At 43.6% G+C, this 19247-nt stretch overlaps 1 long non-coding RNA gene across 1 annotated transcript in view; it reads left to right on the top strand.

Moving 5' to 3' along the window:
* Positions 1-19247, top strand: part of LOC139751117 (uncharacterized) — a 293449-nt gene that overhangs the window by 254665 nt on the left and 19537 nt on the right. The window lies entirely within an intron of this gene.

The following is a 19247-nucleotide window of genomic DNA, read 5'->3' as shown; positions in this document are numbered from 1 at the left end:
GTTATGCCTTCAGTAATGCCCGGCTGTTGTTGTGGGACGTAGTACCGATCATGGCCGCTAGAGGCACTTCGGTTTGTTTTCTTCCTCCTCCTCCTCGCCTTTGCCTGCGGTATTTTGCAGCCGAATTTTTTTTTTTATAAGCTTTTATTAATGATAATAGTTGTGGGTCACGGAATAAGTGTCACCGAAATTAGTTTAATTACAAAAATGATCATGATAGTACAGTGTAGCCAGAACCGGCTAGTACAGGTGTAGCCAGAACCGGCTGGCGACACATTTCTCATATCCTTATTACAGTCAGTTTTTTTTTTTTTTTTTTCTTCCCCCAGCGCGAAACTTTTACTTCTTTAGGAAGGCTGTATCATGCGTTCAACCAGCAGCGTCTCTTCTGTCAGTGATGAAAAAGAGAGGGCAGGATATCCTCTGCTTTAGACTGAGGGAAGGGAGTTCCCCCCCCTCCCTGTAAAAGAAAAGGTTAGGGGGTTTCCTTTGTACGTGAAAGAAAGGGAATGTTTAGTCTGCGTGTGAAAGAAAGGGAGAGGGTTTCCTCCCAGGCAGAAGAATGCGAAGGGATGTCCTCTATACGTAACAGAAAATGGAAGAAGTTTGCAATGTGGTTGTTGAGGGAGTAGTGATGGAGATGTTCACTGCAGTGGTTGTTGAGGGAGTAGTGATGGAGGTGTTCACTACAGTGGTTGTTGAGGGAGTAGTGATGGAGATGTTCACTACAGTGGTTGTTAAGGGAGTAGTGATGGAGGTGTTCACTACAGTGGTTGTTGAGGGAGTAGTGATGGAGATGTTCACTACAGTGGTTGTTGAGGGAGTAGTGATGGAGATGTTCACTGCAGTGGTTGTTGAGGGAGTAGTGATGGAGGTGTTCACTACAGTGGTTGTTGAGGGAGTAGTGATGGAAGTTTATACAGTGGCAACTGAGGGAGTAGTGATGGAGGTTTTGGATATAAGAAAAAAGGTTGTGATGGTTGGGTTGTTGAGGGAGATTTTAAGAGGAGGAATTAGATAGTGGTTTTGAAAGGTCTTGATAATTGGGATGGAGAAACGTTTTTTTCCAGTGGATGTCTAGGAAGGTTACTGATGGGAATTTACATAGTGGCGTTGGATGAAATCTTAAAAAAAAAAGAATGATTGAGGTTGTTGAAGGAGGATTTGAAGCGCGTGGTTGGAAGAGGTGAATAAAAATGAAAAAAAAAATATATGTGGCGCGGTTTGGGAGTTGGAAAATTATTTTGAATAGCTAGATTGGAAAGGCTGGGAAGTTAGCGAGGGTTAGGGAGGGAAAACATATGAATATGAGGCTGGTGCTGTGATATACTGTGAGGGTATGAGGCTGAGGTTGTGATGTGCAGAGAGGGGTTATGAGGTTGAGGTTGTGATATGCAGTGAGGGGTTATGAGGTTGATGCTGTGATATGCAGTGAGGGGTTATGAGGTTGAGGTTGTGATGTGCAGTGAGGGGTTATGAGGCTGAGGTTGTGATATGCAGTGAGGGGTTATGAGGTTGAGGTTGTGATATGCAGTGAGGGGTTATGAGGTTGATGCTGTGATATGCAGTGAGGGGTTATGAGGTTGAGGTTGTGATATGCAGTGAGGGGTTATGAGGTTGAGGTTGTGATATACAGTGAGGGTATGAGACTGAGGTTGTGATATGCAGTGAAGGGTTATGAGGCTGAGGTTGTGATATGCAGTGAAGGGTTATGAGGCTGAGGTTGTGATATGCAGTGAAGGTTTATGAGGCTGAGGTTGTGAGATGCAGTGAGGGGTTATGAGGCTGAGGTTGTGATATGCAGTGAAGGGTTATGAGGCTGAGGTTGTGATATGCAGTGAGGGGTTATGAGGCTGAGGTTGTGATATGCAGTGAAGGTTTATGAGGCTGAGGTTGTGATATGCAGTGAGGGGTTATGAGGCTGAAGTTGTGATATGCAGTGAGGGGTTATGAGGTTGAGGTTGTGATGTGCAGTGAGGGGTTATGAGGTTGAGGTTGTGATGTGCAGTGAGGGGTTATGAGGTTGAGGTTGTGATATACAGTGAGGGTATGAGGCTGAGGTTGTGATATGCAGTGAAGGGTTATGAGGTTGAGGTTGTGATATGCAGTGAGGGGTTATGAGGTTGAGGTTGTGATATACAGTGAGGGTATGAGGCTGAGGTTGTGATATGCAGTGAGGGTTATGAGGATGAGGTTGTGATATGCAGTGAGGGTTATGAGGTTGAGGTTGTGATATGCAGTGGGGGTTATGAGGTTAAGGTTGTGATATGCAGTGAGGGGTTATGTGGCTGAGGTTGTGATATGCAGTGAGGGGTTATGAGGTTGAGGTTGTGATGTGCAGTGAGGGGTTATGAGGAGGAGGTTGTGGCATACAATGAGGCTAATGTTGACATTGTAGCTGGGAGAGTTGGCAAGTGAGAGGAGAATGCTCTCACTTCCAGGTTTTCGTGGCTCTGTTGACACCCACAACATACACCCCAAATAAGGACCCCCCCAAGAAAAACAGGGGGGGAAATATACCCGGATAACTTCCCCCCCCCCCCCCTGAGAAGCAGATCTCCTTCCCTTACCAGCCCCCCACTATCCCTTCTCCTATTCTGGTGACCTATTCCTCCTCCGATTTTTCTCTTCTCCATCCTTCGACCTCTTACCCTTCTTCCACTCCCCTCCCTCTCATTTTCTTTATCCCTGTTTTCTTATAAATCTTACCCCGAAGCACCCTGCATCTCATTTTCTTCGATCGCCTTCACTTAATCAGCGGATTTTTCCCGTTAATCCACCCCGTTTTCTTTGCCACACCTTTCTTCCTGCCTCTTATTTTCTCCATACTTCCTACTCTTCCTCAATTGTCTCTTCTCTCCTCCCTCCTTCTCTCCCTCATGTTTATAGCTCCTTACACCAGTCATGGACCCCTCTCATCACACCTCTCCATTCCCGATTCTCCTCTACGTTACTTATATTCTCATCAGCTTTTCATATGAGCCTTTCTCCTTCCCCTCCCTGTCTCATCTACTGGTCTTCATTATTTTCTTTTCTGTCATCCTCATTATCATCATCATCATCATCATCATCATCATCTTCTTCTTCTTCTTCTTCTTCTTCTTCTTCTCTTATTTTCTTTTTCCTTTTCTCTTTTTTTCTTTTTCTTCTTTATCTTCTTTCCCTTTCTCCTCCTCCTCCTCTTCTTCCTCCTCCTCCCCCTCCTCTTCTTCTTCTTCTGCTTCTTCTTCTTTTCCTCTTCCTCCTCCTTCTCCTCTTCCTCCTCCTCCTCCCTTCCTCGCTTCTCGACCCTTCCCCCTCCCCTTCCCCCTTCCTCCTCCTCCTGCATTCGCTGTCACAACAGCACTGTGGATCGAAGGCGTCCAGCTGGTGCCTCGAGTGATGGCCAGGCTGGGGGAGGGGGACCTGGCCCAACACACACACACACACACACACACATAGAGGATGGTCAATAGAATGAGTACCTAGCATCGACTAGGGTGTGTGTGTGTGTGTGTGTGTGCGTATACATACATAGAAGTAAAGACATGGTACATGTATACAAGGTTAAGAAGACGAGGCAACACGAGCGTAAACTCTTAACGACACAAATAGTAATGACAAATGGTCGTTACATGAGGCTCCATGTGAACCCACCCACCTAAACCACATAATTACTTTTCCCAACCTCAGTTCTAACTCCCCGGGACTCTACTTGTCTGGACCCTTTCTCTTTACGTCACTAAGTTAATCTGAAAACAACCCATTTAAACTCTCGTCTTAGTTTGATCTGAATTACCCACAGGGATTAAACTGATGTAAACATATCCGTTCGTATATCAAAAGTTTACTCTGAACTCCTCCGTCGAGAACTCCCATGGTCTTTCAGAACTCGCCCACTCAAACCCCAGCATTCATTTTCAACATGATTTCCCCCGGCCTCCTAGATCCCAAGACCGGTTCTGAACCCGCCCACCTGTGACTCTAATTTCATGTGGACCCGCCCAGTGAAACTTCTGATTTAGTTTGAACTCGCCCACCCAGGCCCCTTTAATCTAATCTCAGACCGCCCAACGAAACTCCTAATTCAGTCTGAACTCCTCCGTCCCAAACACCTTATTTCATTTCACCTCGTATACTCAAACCTCTTGTCTAACTTGAACTCATCCACCCAAACCCCCATATTTTATTCGAAGTCGCTCACCCAAACCCTTTACTTAACCACGTCGGCCGCAAACCCTTTAATATAGTTTGAAATCGCTCATCCGCACCTCATATTTGATCTGAACCCACCTACACGCACTCCTTACTGGATTTGAGATCGCCAATCCAAGGCGCTTCTCTGATGTGGACTCGCCCTCACACACAACTTTTAGATTAACTGATACAGGGAAGCTGTAGCGAGAGGCACGATATAATTGACTCTGTATTCCCAGGTGTCTTGTTGTTAGATGTTGTCTCTGACTCTTCCTTTTGCTTCGCTTTATATATATATGTATAAATATATATACATATATGTATTTCCCATTTCCCGCGTCGGCGAGGTAGCGTTCAAGAACACATAACAGAGCCTTAGGGAGAAAACTTCTCACTTGGCCCCCTTCTCTGTTCCTTCTTTTGGAAAAGTAAAATTACCAGCCGCACACTCCAACCTCTTTTAGTTACCTTCTACGACACGTAGGGCATACGTGGGAAATATTCTTTCTCCCCTATCCTCAGGGATTTCATATATATATATATATATATATATATATATATATATATATATATATATATATTATATGTAATTACCCATTTTACTGTATAGGGACGGAGTTTTACTCTCGTAGGTCACCATCTTTTGAACATTTTTTGTATCAGTCTATGTATGCTGTTGGCATTAATCAATTCCACAGTCGTTTTATTCCGTTCATCCAACACGCTTTTACCGCGAAGATATTTTTTTTTACTTATTCTTAACAAGTTTCTTGTCTGATTTCATCTTATACCCTCTTCATCGTCCACGTCATGGATCTGTTTTGAAAACTTATAGGTTGTGCTCAGGTCACCCCTTACTCTTCTCTCTTCGAAAGCAGGCAAATTCAAAGCCTCATGCCTTTTACCTGTGACTCAACTCTCTTAATTCTGACACCATCTTGATCATTCTCCTCTGGACCTTCTCTATCAGCTCCTTTGTACAATTGCTTCAGTAACGTAACGTGAGACGTACATTCTAATTATGGATGTCGGATATGGACAACTTGCTATGTGTGTGTGTGTGTGTGTGTGTGTGTGTGTGTGTGTGTGTGTGTGTCATTGGGTACAAGTGGTGTTCTTAATTGAAACGTCTTCCTAACTGCAATGGCATTTAATTACGATGACTTTTATTCTTATCTGACTAAGGTAACATGGCTGCTAATTAACTGGGTTACACTGAACTCCACCACACCATCCTAACAGGGAATGCTCAGGTTACCGCTCGTGTGCCAGTAACCGGACTGAACTATATATATGAGACTTCTGAACCCCGTGAGCACGACGGTACGACCCTTGAGCACGACGGTACGACCCCTGAGCGCGACGGTACGCTCCGTGAGCACGACGGTATGACCCCTGAGCACGACGGTATGACCCCTGAGCACGACGGTACGCTCCGTGAGCACGACGGTATGACCCTTTGACCACGACGGTACGACCCCTGAGTACGACGGTATGACCCTTAAGCGCGTCGGGACGACCCTTTAGCTCGATGGTACGACCCCTGAGCACAACGGTATTACGCTTGAGTACAACGATACGACCCTTGAGTACGACGGTGTGGTCGTTGGACTTCGACCAGTTAGACCATCAGTCTCGAAGGTCGTCCCATGATACCTAAGCTTAGGCCGTACCGTCATACTCAAAGGATCGCACCTTCATACCCAAGGGTCGTGCCGTCATACACTCAAGGGTCGTACCTTCATACTCAAGGGTCGTACCTTCGTAATCAAGGGTCGTACCTTCATACTCAAGGGTCGTACCTTCACACTCAAGGGTCGTACCGTCATACACTCAAGGGTCGTACCTTCATACTCAAGGGTCGTACCTTCGTAATCAAGGGTCGTACCTTCATACTCAAGGGTCATACCTTCACACTCAAGGGTTGTACCTTCATACTCAAGGGTCGTACCTTCATACTCAAGGGTCGTACCTTCGTAATCAAGGGTCGTACCTTCGTACTCAAGGGTCGTACCTTCATACTCAAGGGTCGTACCTTCGTAATCAAGGGTCGTACCTTCGTAATCCACGGGACCTCAAAGACTGATGGTGTCCTTTTAAATTACGATGGTCTTAATGAACGGGAGACGTTACACCTAATTACTATAAGTCATTAGCTCATAAAACTAATGACCAGTTACGAAAGTTCTTAATAGGAACATCTTTACAAGCCATACCTTTTATGTAAATCTTAATGATCCGTATCATTCTAATTTAATTACCCCTTCCCCCACCATGCTAATTACGGTACTATACTCATAACTGCCTCACACCCAAAGGAAGCAGCGACACGTGAGGCGAATTAATTGCCTATACACGTACAGCAGACAACCCTTCCTCTAATTTCTAAAAAAAAGAAAAAAAGGAAGTTAGAAAATTATGATTAATTAACGCTGGGAATCTCAGCAATACTAAAAGAAAGAGAGAGAAAAATAATCTCCATCCTCAGACCTGTTTCATTAATCTCTCTCTCTCTCTCTCTCTCTCTCTCTCTCTCTCTCTCTCTCTCTCTCTCTCTCTCTCTCTCTCTCTCTCTCTCCACACGGCGACATAAGAGCCAGTGAATCACTGCCGCTGCGTGCGGGAAACGACCAAAGTGGCCTCTTTTCTTCTCTCTCTTATAAAAAGAAAAAAAAGGGAGAAAAAGGACGAATATATACCCCATATTTCTCTCACCTACTTTTCTTTTCCCTTTATTTCTTTCCCTTTTCTTTTCGTACTGTTCTGTACTGTCCTTCCTCGTAGGGAATGTCTCATAGAGAACCACAATGGCGTTGGGAGCGGGCGGGGGTGGAGCGGGTAGCGGGCGGAGGGCGTGGGGAACAGGCGGAGGGCGGAGGCGGAGGAGTGTGCGGAGGGCATGGGGAGCGGGCGGAGAGCGTGGGGAGCGGGTGGAGGCAGGAGAGCGGACGGAGTTGTAACGGGCGGAGGGGCGTGGGGAGCGGGCGGAGGGGCGTGTGGAACGGGCGGAGGGGCGCGGGGAGCGGGAGGAGGTGGGGGGCGGGTGGAGGCGTTGGTGAGACTGCCGTGCGATAAACGGGAGGAGGATAATATACCGTTTTGGTCCCGACGTTCAAGTGTGGTGGGAGGAGTTTTGACAAACGTATCATCTGATGTGAGGAAAAGGAACAAATGTTGTAAAATATATATTAGTTGACGAAAGATAATGTGTAAATGATGTAAAAATGTATTATTTGATATAAGACACTGTGTAAATGATGTAAAAATGTATTATTTGATATAAGACACTGTGTAAAATATGTAGATTATAATGTATTATTTGACATAAGAATAGATGCAGATGATGTAAAAAAAATTTTTTTTAGATGTAAGAAAAGATGTAAACGGTGTAAACAGCGTATTATTTGATATAATAACATGTAAATAATGTAAAAGAATTGATTATTTAACATAATAGATGTAAATGGTTTAGAAATATATAATTTCACATGTGATATAACATGTTACCTATCGACATGGGCAGAGATGGTAAATGATGTAAAAAGTCTAATATTTCTCATGAGTAAAGGTGTAAAAGATGTAAACATATATCTTTTACCTACAGTAAACAAAACAAATTCTGCATATATATCCTTTTACGATAAGAAATAAGCATTATTATTATTATTATTATTATCATTATTATTATTATTATTATTATTATTATTATTATTATTATTATTATTATCAATTGTTATCTTTATTATTTTATTATTATTGTTATCATTATTATTATTATTATTATTATTATTATTATTATTATTATTATTATTATTATTATTACGTCATCATGCTTTAGCATATCGCATTTGTTCATTTTCAGTCCATCTATGCAATTTGTATTTTTCTCTCATATTAGAATGTTATTCTACGTTACGACAACCCACACGCACACACACACACACACACACACACACACACACACACACACACACACACACACACACACACTCTCTCTCTCTCTCTCTCTCTCTCTCTCTCTCTCTCTCTCTCTCTCTCTCTCTCTGTGAGGTGTAGTGGTTGACGTTACTGACCATGAATCAGCACAGACCAGACATGGACCGGACCCCCATGGTTCGAACTCTGGGCGTGGCAGTTAGCCCACACTCAACCCAAGTGTTCATCTATCCTTGGTGGCTGGTCAGTGAATGGGTATCTGGCTTAGGCTGGTCTGTGTGTGTGTGTGTGTGTGTGTGTGTGTGTGTGTGCATAGGAGTAAAGCAATACACTCAGTAAGACCCATACACCAAACAAATCTCCCACACTCACATCCCTATACACTTATCCCTAGAGCGTGTATACGCACTTTTCAGTTGATACAGGTAGTGAACACACTTCCCAGGCCTCTGTTCAATAGATTCTGTTCGACGCAACCAAGTCAACACACTCTGCAGCCCACGGTGTAATCCCTAACGATCTCCCATCGTTAGAGTGATGTGTTGTTTGGACATAGATGGTTCACTGCCCCCGTTATACTGATTCTGACACTTAGTCAGCCATATATATATATATATATATATATATATATATATATATATATATATATATATATATATATATATATATATATATATATTTATATATATATATTTTTTTTTTTCTTTCATACTATTCGCCATTTCCCGCGTTAGCAAGGTAGCATTAAGAACAGAGGACTGGACCTTTGAGGGAATATCCTCACCTAGCCCCTTCTCTGTTCCTTCTTTTGGAAAAAAAAAAAACTGGAGGGGAGGATATATATGTGTGTGTGTGTGTGTGTGTGTGTGTGTGTGTGTGTGTGTGTGTGTGTGTGTTGTATCTCTTCCTTTTTTTTCAATTCTTATTTCGGTTGATGTTTTCGCGTGTGGTATTGCAATATTGCATGTAAGAATGTTGCTGGTGTATGTATGTATGTATGTACGCATTTATGCAGTGATGTACCTATGTATGTATTCACTGTCCACCTGTCGAATTCTTTGTTATTCTCTCTCTCTCTCTCTCTCTCTCTCTCTCTCTCTCTCTCTCTCTGACCATCTCCACGCCATCGGCAGATCGCTACACGTATTTACTGCGTGTTATAGAAGGCGACTAAAAGGGAAGGGAGAGGGGGAACTGGAAATCCTCCCCTCCAGTTTTTAATTTTCCAAAAGAAGGAACAGACAAGGGGGCCAAGTGAGGATTTTCCCTCTATGGCTCAGTCCTCTGTTCTTAACGCTACCTCGCTAGCGCGGGAAATGGCGAATATGTATAAAAAAAAATATGTATATATAGGGAGAGAGAGAGAGAAAAGAGTGAGAGAGAGAGAGAGAGAGAGAGAGAGAGAGAGAGAGAGAGAGAGAGAGAGAGAGAGAGACCATCACCCCAGTCTTTTATTGTTATCATTTGTGATGGAGTGAATAAAATTCTTATGTGGTGATACTCTGTGTCCGCCAAACGCATAGCAAAGGTCATTGTTGCGGGAATGGAAGCATTTATCCCCTATTCCTCCAAGACGACCTCTTCTTCCAGTTCATGGTTCAACCGTTCCTGTTCTGAGGCCATCCAGGCAAGGGATCAGACATATCGTCCATGGAAAGATTCTCCTTCTTCTGACTCCTACTGTTCAGCTTCTAGTTCAGCCCGTAATAATTTCAAGTGCGTTATTCTTGAGGCAAAGCGTTCCTTCATTCAGAGGAAGTGTGATAACCTCTCCTCATCATCGACTGAGAGGTCTTTCTGGTCTTTAGCTTTGGGTATCTCTAACAACTTCTGTCGCTCTACCTTTCCTTCGCTTTTCCGTTCTGACGGTACAATGGCTGTCTCTCCCGTAGACATATCAACTCTTTTTAGTTCTCGTTCTCTTCTCACTCCACCTAGGATGACTTGAGCATTCCCTTGCCTTCCTGATGCCTCTGTGACCAATCCTTCGCCCATTTCCGTCATCTCATTTCGAAGTGTTCGAAAAGCGCGTCTCTCTGTGGACACAAGAAAGGCTTATGGTCCTGATGGCATCCAGCGCCGTGTATTCAGTGTGCCTCTGAAGTTGCAACTGTGGTTGTTCGTCTCTTCCGTTTCTGCTTAGAAACCAAAAGGTTTTCTCCTTCTTTGAAGCATTCATTGATACATCCCATCCGTAAGAAGGAAGACCGTTCTAACCCCTCTATCTATTGTCCTGTTGCTTTGACATCCACCATTCAACTTCCATAGCCTCAGACATCTTGAATCTAGGAGTGTTCTCTCTGTTCTCTGGCTTCCGCAAGGTAGGATCCACTGGTGATATTCTTCTTTACCTTAATACTATTTGGTCATCATCCATTAAAGATTTTTAGGAAATCGATGTAGTTGCCCTTGATATATCCAAACTCTTGACAGTGTGTAGCATCATCGGGTTCTCATCTCTAAGCTCCTCAGTTTTGCCTTCCATCCCTTACTTTGCTCCCTCATATCTAGTTTCCTCTCCGGCCGATCTATCAGCCTCTTCCCTTTCTCCATCAACAGCGATGTCCTTCAAGGTTTCGTCCTGTCTCCTACACTTTTTCCTCTTCTTATCAACGATTTCCTTTCTTGCACATTACAGATAACCAAATGCACTCACACGCTGACGACACAACACTGCGTTCATCCGCATCCTTCAATTCTGCTCTTTCTTCTGTCAGTCGATCTGCATCTCGTCTCGATGTCTCAGTATGGGTAGGTGAAATCTTGTGAAATTTACTGCCTCCGATACTCATTTTCTGCCCACCTCCTTATCGGAAATTCTTTTCTCCATCTGTGATTCCACCTCTTAAACTCAGTGAACATAACTGGTATCACTATAACATCAACATTGTATGGGAAACCCCACATTACGGAAATAGGTAAGCGTGCCTTTAAGAAAGTGGGAGTCCTCATTAGATGACGAAACTCTTATCTCTTCCGAACACTGGCTCCGTCCTTTGCATCGTTGCTTGATAGAGATGAGTTGAAAGTGGTCCGACTGATCAACTCTCCCAGGCTAACATAAAAATTTGACCCACATCCCCTGCGCGGCACTGTTGGTTCACTTTCCCTCTTCTATAGGTATTACTTGGTTTTTGCTCCCGAGAGTTGGCTGCTAGTGTGCTCCAACCACTAGCTAGACTATGCAATACTCGCCAAGCTGCTGCATCACATGATCGCTATGTGGCCGTTGGCAACTTAAGGGTGGGCCGTTTTGATAACTGTTTCTTTCCTTACACCACGAAGATTTGGAACTCTCTACTCTCTCGCGTTTTTCCAGTTACTGATCTAGCGCATTATAAAAGACAGGCTTTTTACCTTCATCAAAATTCGTAAATACTTTCCCTTTTTCCCTTTCCTGAACCCCTCTGTATTTCAATTAAGACTCGATCTTGATAGGACTTTAGTCTATGACTGGAGCTTCCAAGGCAAAGGAAAAAAAAGGAGTGTAGCGTGCATCAAGACTTTGGCATTATCAGTAGTTTAAGTAAATCTTCATTAACGAGACCGCCATCACGTCTGACGACAAAGTCATCAGTAGATACAGATGTTGTACACAAACAAACCATTTCCTGTCGACAGTATTGTTATTCCTGACTTCCTCCAACCCCCCCAATTCCCGCCTGGAATGGACCTATCCCAGTCTCCCTTCCACTTCCATCTGATTAGGACAGCCCCCTTCCCCCCCCCCCCCCTATCCCACTTTCTCCACTGGCAGGGCTAATTATATCTTTCCCACATAACCCTCTCCCATGGGGCCTCAGGCACCTACGGAACCCCCCCCCCCCCCCCCCTTCACGTCCCCAGGTGATCTGGTTTCTCTATATATATTTTTTGCCGTCGATGTGTGTGTGTGTGTGTGTGTGTGTGTGTGTGTGTGTGTGTGTGTGATGCCTACCTTATAAATGGGTAATGGTTATGAGCCAATAAATTATGTACCGACTGCTATATTTTTCACCCCGGGATCACTTTATCGCCGCTTCATAAATTTCTTATATTGCTCGAGAAATTTCTAAATGGAGATTAACGACGCTTGCCTGACGAAGCGCTTGCCTGACGAAGGCTTTCCAAGCACTTTTTTTTTTTGTGTGTGTGTGTACGAGTGCTTGATTTCATTCCTGTATTTCACGTATATTTATATCAAACGCTTTCATATCCTGCTCACTTACGATCGAGAACCTAATCTCTGCTTTGTTAATGTACAGATAATTGAAACCAGTTAACGATAAATCATAAATTTGGATCTTTAATTATTTGGCTGATGACGAATTTGCTACTTTAGATCTTTTGTGTTTGTTTGTTTGTTTTGTTGTTATATACTAATATTTAGTCTTCAACTGGACGAACTAAGACAATCTCTTGTTCATAACACTGAACTATGCTCGTCTGCTCCGTGGTTATGTATACATCCAGGTCACTGGCAGGTGAAGGGATTTGATTACCTTATCATTTATTACTGGTACATTATGGATTAATTCTAACATCAGTTTTTTCATGGAGTCTTTTGATACGTCAGTCTAAGCATGGTCACCTTACTCAAACGAACTCCGAGCGTGTGACGATGTTACGTGTACTTCAGCAGCACCTGGAGGAGGCCTCGCCGCCCTAGCTCCTGAGGAAGGGAGGCCTCACCGTCCTAGCTCCTGAGGAAGGGAGGCCTCACCGTCCTAGCTCCTGAGGAAGGGAGGCCTCACCGCCCTAGCTCCTGAGGAAGGGAGGCCTCACCGTCCTAGTTCCTGAGGAAGGGAGGCCTCACCGTCCTAGCTCCTGAGGAAGGGAGGCCTCACCGTCCTAGCTCCTGAGGAAGGGCGAGGCCTCACCGTCCTAGCTCCTGAGGAAGGGAGGCCTCACCGTCCTAGCTCCTGAGGAAGGGACGCCTCACCGTCCTAGCTCCTGAGGAAGGGAGGCCTCACCGTCCTAACTCCTGAGCAAGGGACGCCTCACCGTCCTAGCTCCTGAGGAAGGGACGACGGAGGCTTGGCTCACCTCTTTAGTTATGCTTTTTTTTTTTTTTTTACTTTTTCTTTTCGTTTCTCTCTAAGACGATAATCCTCTTTATAGAAGCTTTGCTGATGCGAGACACGACCATCACCTCAAAGTCACAGAGGGTAGGCAGGTCTCTCTCTCTCTCTCTCTCTCTCTCTCTCTCTCTCTCTCTCTCTCTCTCTCTCTCTCTCTCTCTCTCTCTCTCTCTCTCACACACACAACAGAGTACCTATTTAAATGTTCAAAAAATAAATAAAAAAAAAAAATTTACAAGTGCCAGAGCTTATTCGAGAGGGGAACTCACTTGGGCCTGTTGGTTGCAGCGTTCTGGAGTTCCAGCTGTTCCTGGAAGCAGCTCAAGAGGTGGCAACTTCAGCTGTGCCTTGAGTTGGGCGGGTCTGGAAATTCAAACGCCATTCAGGAAACCTCATTTAGCAGTGTTTCCAAAAAAAAAGAAAAGAGAGCTTCCTGGATCATCTGGGGGTTTGTCTGACCTTCTGACCTCTGACCTACGTTCCTAAGGCTTGAGCAAAGGTCACATACATCAGAAAGGCCTACCGTTTCAGGGTCAAGGTCATGCCATATGTATATCTTCACAAGAGAATCTCTCTTGAGAATGATAACCTTGGATACGCTTGCATGTAAAGTCTCTTTGATCAGATCTTAAGAGGTCTGGAAGGACATCCCTCCCAAGGAGCACTTTCGTTGGAGCCTTCCATAAACTCGCATCTTAACAGGGTCGTCCAGGATCTCCCTCTGAGATATTCATTTCCTTTTTTTTTTCTTTTGATACTGTTTCTTGTAAGACCTCTGGAAGATCTCGGGCTTATGGCGATGCACGAAGGCCAGACCAGTGGCCCTTTCAACACACGCCTCCTCGAGGTCTCTGGTAAGATGCATCTCAGAATCCATCCGGAAATATCATCATTAAACTAGAAAGTATGGAACGTAAAGACACACACACACACACACACACACACACACACACACACACACACACACACACGCGCGCGCGCGCGCCACAATTGTGGGTATGAGTGTCATATATCTCTCGAAAGATTTTAAAATTCTTTTCAAAGGAATGCTCCAAATTCCTTGATATTTCGGACATGGAATATATTTGTGCGTATTCTCTCTCTCGGAATCAAAGTCAGGCATATCGTGGCTTAAAACATTCTATCCAGAAAATCAAATCTTTAATCCCTTTTCCCATGACGTTATGAGCCTCCACCATGACGGCTTGACCCTTATAGAACACTTCAGGGTCAGGTCAAAGGTCAAACCATCATACCTAATGCTCATGAGGATGATATACTTCCGGTAACCGATATATGTCGATATATGTCGATATATATATCCCACTTGCGCATGTTAAATGTTTCCGAGAAACTCTCAGTTCTCTTTGTACAAATAAATATATCCGAAACAAACGCACAAAATTTTTCATATATATTTTACAACCTTTAGAATCACCTGTAATTTGCATACCTCAGTATATACAGGCAAGTAAGTATACACTCCCAGGTATACCCCAAAACTAAAACACAACCTTAAAAAAAGTAGGAAATGTATTTCCGATCAAACTTGCCTCGCCATTCGAGGGTTCCAGTTGCGAAAGTCAATAAGATCTGGTTTCTCGCTTGACTTGTGAGTTAAACTAGACTTTGGCTGGCGACGTATTGCATTGTATTGTACCGTTCGGGTGTATTATACGACGTGACGTAACCCTTGGATGAACGCGTTCCGCTGAGGTTGTATATATTCAAGAAATGTTGTATTTGATATGTTGTGTGTGTGTGTGTGTGTGTGTGTGTGTGTGTGTGTGTGTGTATATATCCGTGTGTAGTATATATATATATATATATATATATATATATATATATATATATATATATATATATATATATATATATATATGTTGCGTTAGTGGGATGGCCTGGATTCGGGCCCCAGCTACCCGTACCGTCTCAGCTAACACACACAGAAAACCTCTCATGGTCTGTAGTTACTCTTGTACTGCGTCGCGTGAAGAGCAGTTCACTCTCCATATCGTCCAGCTCATTTAGAAGCTGGTGCTGTTGTCAGGTCACCCCTCTCTCCTCTCTCCTCCACGGCGGACAGCTGTGTAACCTTCTGTCTCTCCAAGTAACTCAATTCTCTTAATTCAGGCCCCAGCTTAGTCTCTTTTCCCCTGAGCCTTCTCGGTCAGCTCTCTGTGTTTCTTTCGCTGTAGTACGGAGAGATGAGAGGCATAGTCTAGCTGTGGTGGGATGTATGTCGTTTTTGAACAGCTTTCTGATCATTTCCTTATCCATATACTTGATTGCAGTTCTCATACTGGCCAACAGCAAGTTTTACTCTTTCTTTAGTTCTCCTGATGTGGTGGTCTGGTGATAGATTAGGGACCTTGTCGATCACCAGGTTTCTCTTCTTCACGTAGTAATCCCTTTATTTCATTTCCCCCCTGATAGTAGCCACACCGAAGCCTTCTTTCACACACGTCCATCATCATTACGTGGTATTTACTAGGAATAATAAACTCGTCATCCATCTATCAGTTCATGTCTGGCATTTGCCCGAGTTTCTCTTTAAGCAGATGCAATCGTCAACATTCTTTTGTTCTCTCCTGACCTCAACATTTGGTCTAGTCTCGTCGCGCAAGTCATTTGCACAGCTCCAGAGAGTAGCGCTGGGTCAAGGGCCGAGACCTGCAGCATACCATTCATATATTCCTGCGGCGCGCTACACACAGCCATCCTGCGGCGAGCCCTTTATACACTTCGGCGGCACGCCACTCACAACCATCCTGCGGCACCCCCTTCATACCTTCTTACGCCACACCACTCATACTCAGCTTGCGGCACGCTGGTCATACCCAACCTGCGGCATACCACCCATACACTCCTGCGGCACGCCACTCACCCACTTCAACTATGTTTCTCCCACCTGCGACCTACTGTTCCCTTCCACAGAGATTGTCAGTCTAACGAAGGAATCTGCTTCTTCCTCCTGGTCGTAGATCTTAACATATCAATCAAACCTCGATCGGGTGTATTGTCAGAGCCTTTCTGGCGGGCGGTCCAGGAACATACAGTCTATTCATCCATCTATTTTATCTAAGATGGAGCTCACTTTCCCTTAGAAGTGAGGGAGATTCGTGAGACAGAAGTTCCTCTACCTGAAGCCATGTTGCCTCCCAGTTAAGTCGTGTTTTCTTTACAAATAGTCGTTCATTTGTTTCTGATTATCTTTTCCAATGTCTTTAGAAAGCACACTTGTTAACAAGACAATCTTGTAGTCCAGCACGATTGTGCGATCACCTTTCTTAGATATGAGCACGATATTTGCCTTTATTGACATATAGAACTACCTCTTACCATAGCACCGTACTGAACAATAGGTCGAACCACCTAGCCAGTGCCTCGATGTATTCCTTCAGCACCTGTGGGGAGATGTTATCGGGGCCATGAGCCTTACAATGGGTCAAGTTCTTTTTAACAGGTTGAATTATAGCGCTGCCATTAACCTCTGTACCTTACAGGATCTCTTCCTCCTCCTCTCTCTCTCTGTCTGTCTATCTCTCTCTCTCTCTCTCTCTCTCTCTCTCTCTCTCTCTCTCTCTCTCTCTCTCTCTCTCTCTCTCTCTCTCTCTCTCTTTCTCTCTCTCTCTCGTTAACGCTGGTGCAGTAATGTTCTTCTATACCATGAGAGTAATAATGTTTAGATTTATCATTCAGTTCTTGACGTATTCCCTCATCTTCCTCAAGAGACCTTCCATCTGGGTCAACATATGTATGTGTGTGTGTGTGTGTGTGTGTGTGTGTGTGTGTGTGTGGTGGCTGTTGTCCCAACCGCATTGAACGCGCCAATAAAACCATCCCGACCAATAACATCAGAAATCACACACACGAAAGTTTGATGAACAGGTCGATGGTTTTTCGTTCGGTTTTTTATTACTGACGGTTTTTATTGTTGTTATTTGTGATTCTGTTGGATGAGCATGGCAGAAAGTTGCAGTGTGTCAACATTGGTGTTTTTGCCTAAGCAAGGCAGGAGGGAACTGAGTTATTTGCATGTTTCTGAATCCGTAAGTAGGTGTGTGTGTGTGTGTGTGTGTGTGTGTGTGTGTGTGTGTGTGTGTGTATGTGTGTGTGTGTGTGTCTATGAAGGTGGGTGTGTTCATATGTACATGTGTCTCCGCGTACTTCGCCTTCACACAAAAATAGCAATAACTTTATAATGAAACTTACCGTAAAACTCTCATGAAAGAAATATGTGACCCGGATGTTGGACACCAGATGACGTTACTCCGGTAACACGTTACACACTGTTAGGGTAGTTAATTACCCATGTGGGTTAACAGCTTGTTTAGGTGTGGTAACGCATTAATTATGTGTGATAATAAGTTCATCAGGTGCGGTAATTCATTGCTCAGGTTTGGTAATAGATGACCCACTTATGGTTTCCACCGTACATATATTAAAAGACTAATAACATGCCTTTATAATTGACAGATTTTTGGTACCTGAAATAACACGATTAAAAGACTTTTATTTTTCTGTTTCTTTACAGATTGGCTGGTGGTGAGGTCTACTTCTGCATGTGGTCCGAACAAGAACATCTACTTCTTCACCAGACGCAAGCAGAACATCTTTTACATTAAAAAAAGAACAAACGAAAGTGTTCACTAAGAACGATAGAACATAGAACGAGGCTTCTTGAAAATCATATTTCGACATTCGAAAGAAATAAGGAAAAGAAAACGAAATATATGTGTCAGTGGAAAGAAAATAAGCCATTTGACTGTTTTTTAATATATCTACTTCTATAGTGAACAGACGAGAGGGGTTTTGTGTATGGAATCCCATGAATGACTTTTTTACGTGCAGAGAGGAAAGAAAAGTGATTTATTTGACTCTACTGGGAAATATATGTGTAAAGATATAGATAAACAAATGAATTAGTAGGAATATCAATATATATATATATATATATATATATATATATATATATATATATATATATATATATATATATATATATATATATATATTTATATATATATATATATATATATATATGAGTAAATAGATAGATGAATATAGATAGATAGATGGATAAATAGATAGATAAGCATCTGTAGATGTAGATATATTTCGCTGGAATATTAAGTTGTCCTGTAGTGCAGGTCTTCCTCAGATCCCAGAGTCTTGCACGGTGTAGGTGAGGTGTATCTTGGTGGTCGGGACCAACTTGTGTTGGCGGGAGGAGGCAAGGTTAAGAGGCAGGCATCCAGCCCCCCCTTGGCCCAGCCTGAGCTGTGACCCTCACACACACACACACACACACACACACACACACACACACACACACACACACACACACACACACTGCTGACTCAACCCCTCCCCCCCAGGCAAATCTGTCCTTCAGGAAGAATTGTGGAGTCGAGGGGGAGGAGGAGGAGGAGGGGGTTTTGAAGCATCTCCCTTGTGTGAGATCCTCACGGCTAACCTCGTATGGGTTTACTTATGCTGGATCCGCCAAGCGATGTATAGGTCGGGTCTTGTAGGTCAGATTTTATGGAAGAGAACTTCTTTTTTTTTTTTATTTTTCATTTTCATGTTCTTCTGGTTGGGTCTTACTGATGAGCTTGTGGGTTCAGTCCTTGTGAGTGTGTGTGTCTCTTGTTCAGTAGTTCATATTAATGTCAGCTCCTCTCCGTCACTTCTTATGGGCTAGTGTTCTTGGGTCAGTTCTTGTGGGCTATTTCTCTTTAGTCAGTTCTTATGAGCTAGCTCTCTTTGGTTAGCTCTTGTGGGCTAACTCTCCTTAGTCAGTTCTTGTGGACGAGCTCTCTTTGGTTAGCTCTTGTGGGCTAGCTCTCTTTAGTCAGTTCTTGTGGGCTAGCTCTCTTTGGTTAGCTTTTGTGAGCTAGCTCTCTTTAGTCAGTTCTTGTGGGCTAGCTCTCTTTGATTAGCTTTTGTGAGCTAGCTCTCTTTGGTTAAGTCTTGTTGGCTAGTTCTCTTTAGTCAGCTCCTGTGGGCTTGCTCTCTCTTGTACAACTCCTGTAGGCTAGCTCTCTTTTTCGTCTGTTTTTGTGACCTAGG

This window comes from Panulirus ornatus, chromosome 11, assembly GCF_036320965.1.
Source record: "Panulirus ornatus isolate Po-2019 chromosome 11, ASM3632096v1, whole genome shotgun sequence".
Taxonomy (NCBI): domain Eukaryota; kingdom Metazoa; phylum Arthropoda; class Malacostraca; order Decapoda; family Palinuridae; genus Panulirus; species Panulirus ornatus.
The sequence above is the reverse complement of the archived record's forward strand: the minus strand, read 5'-3'. Positions and strand labels throughout refer to the sequence as shown.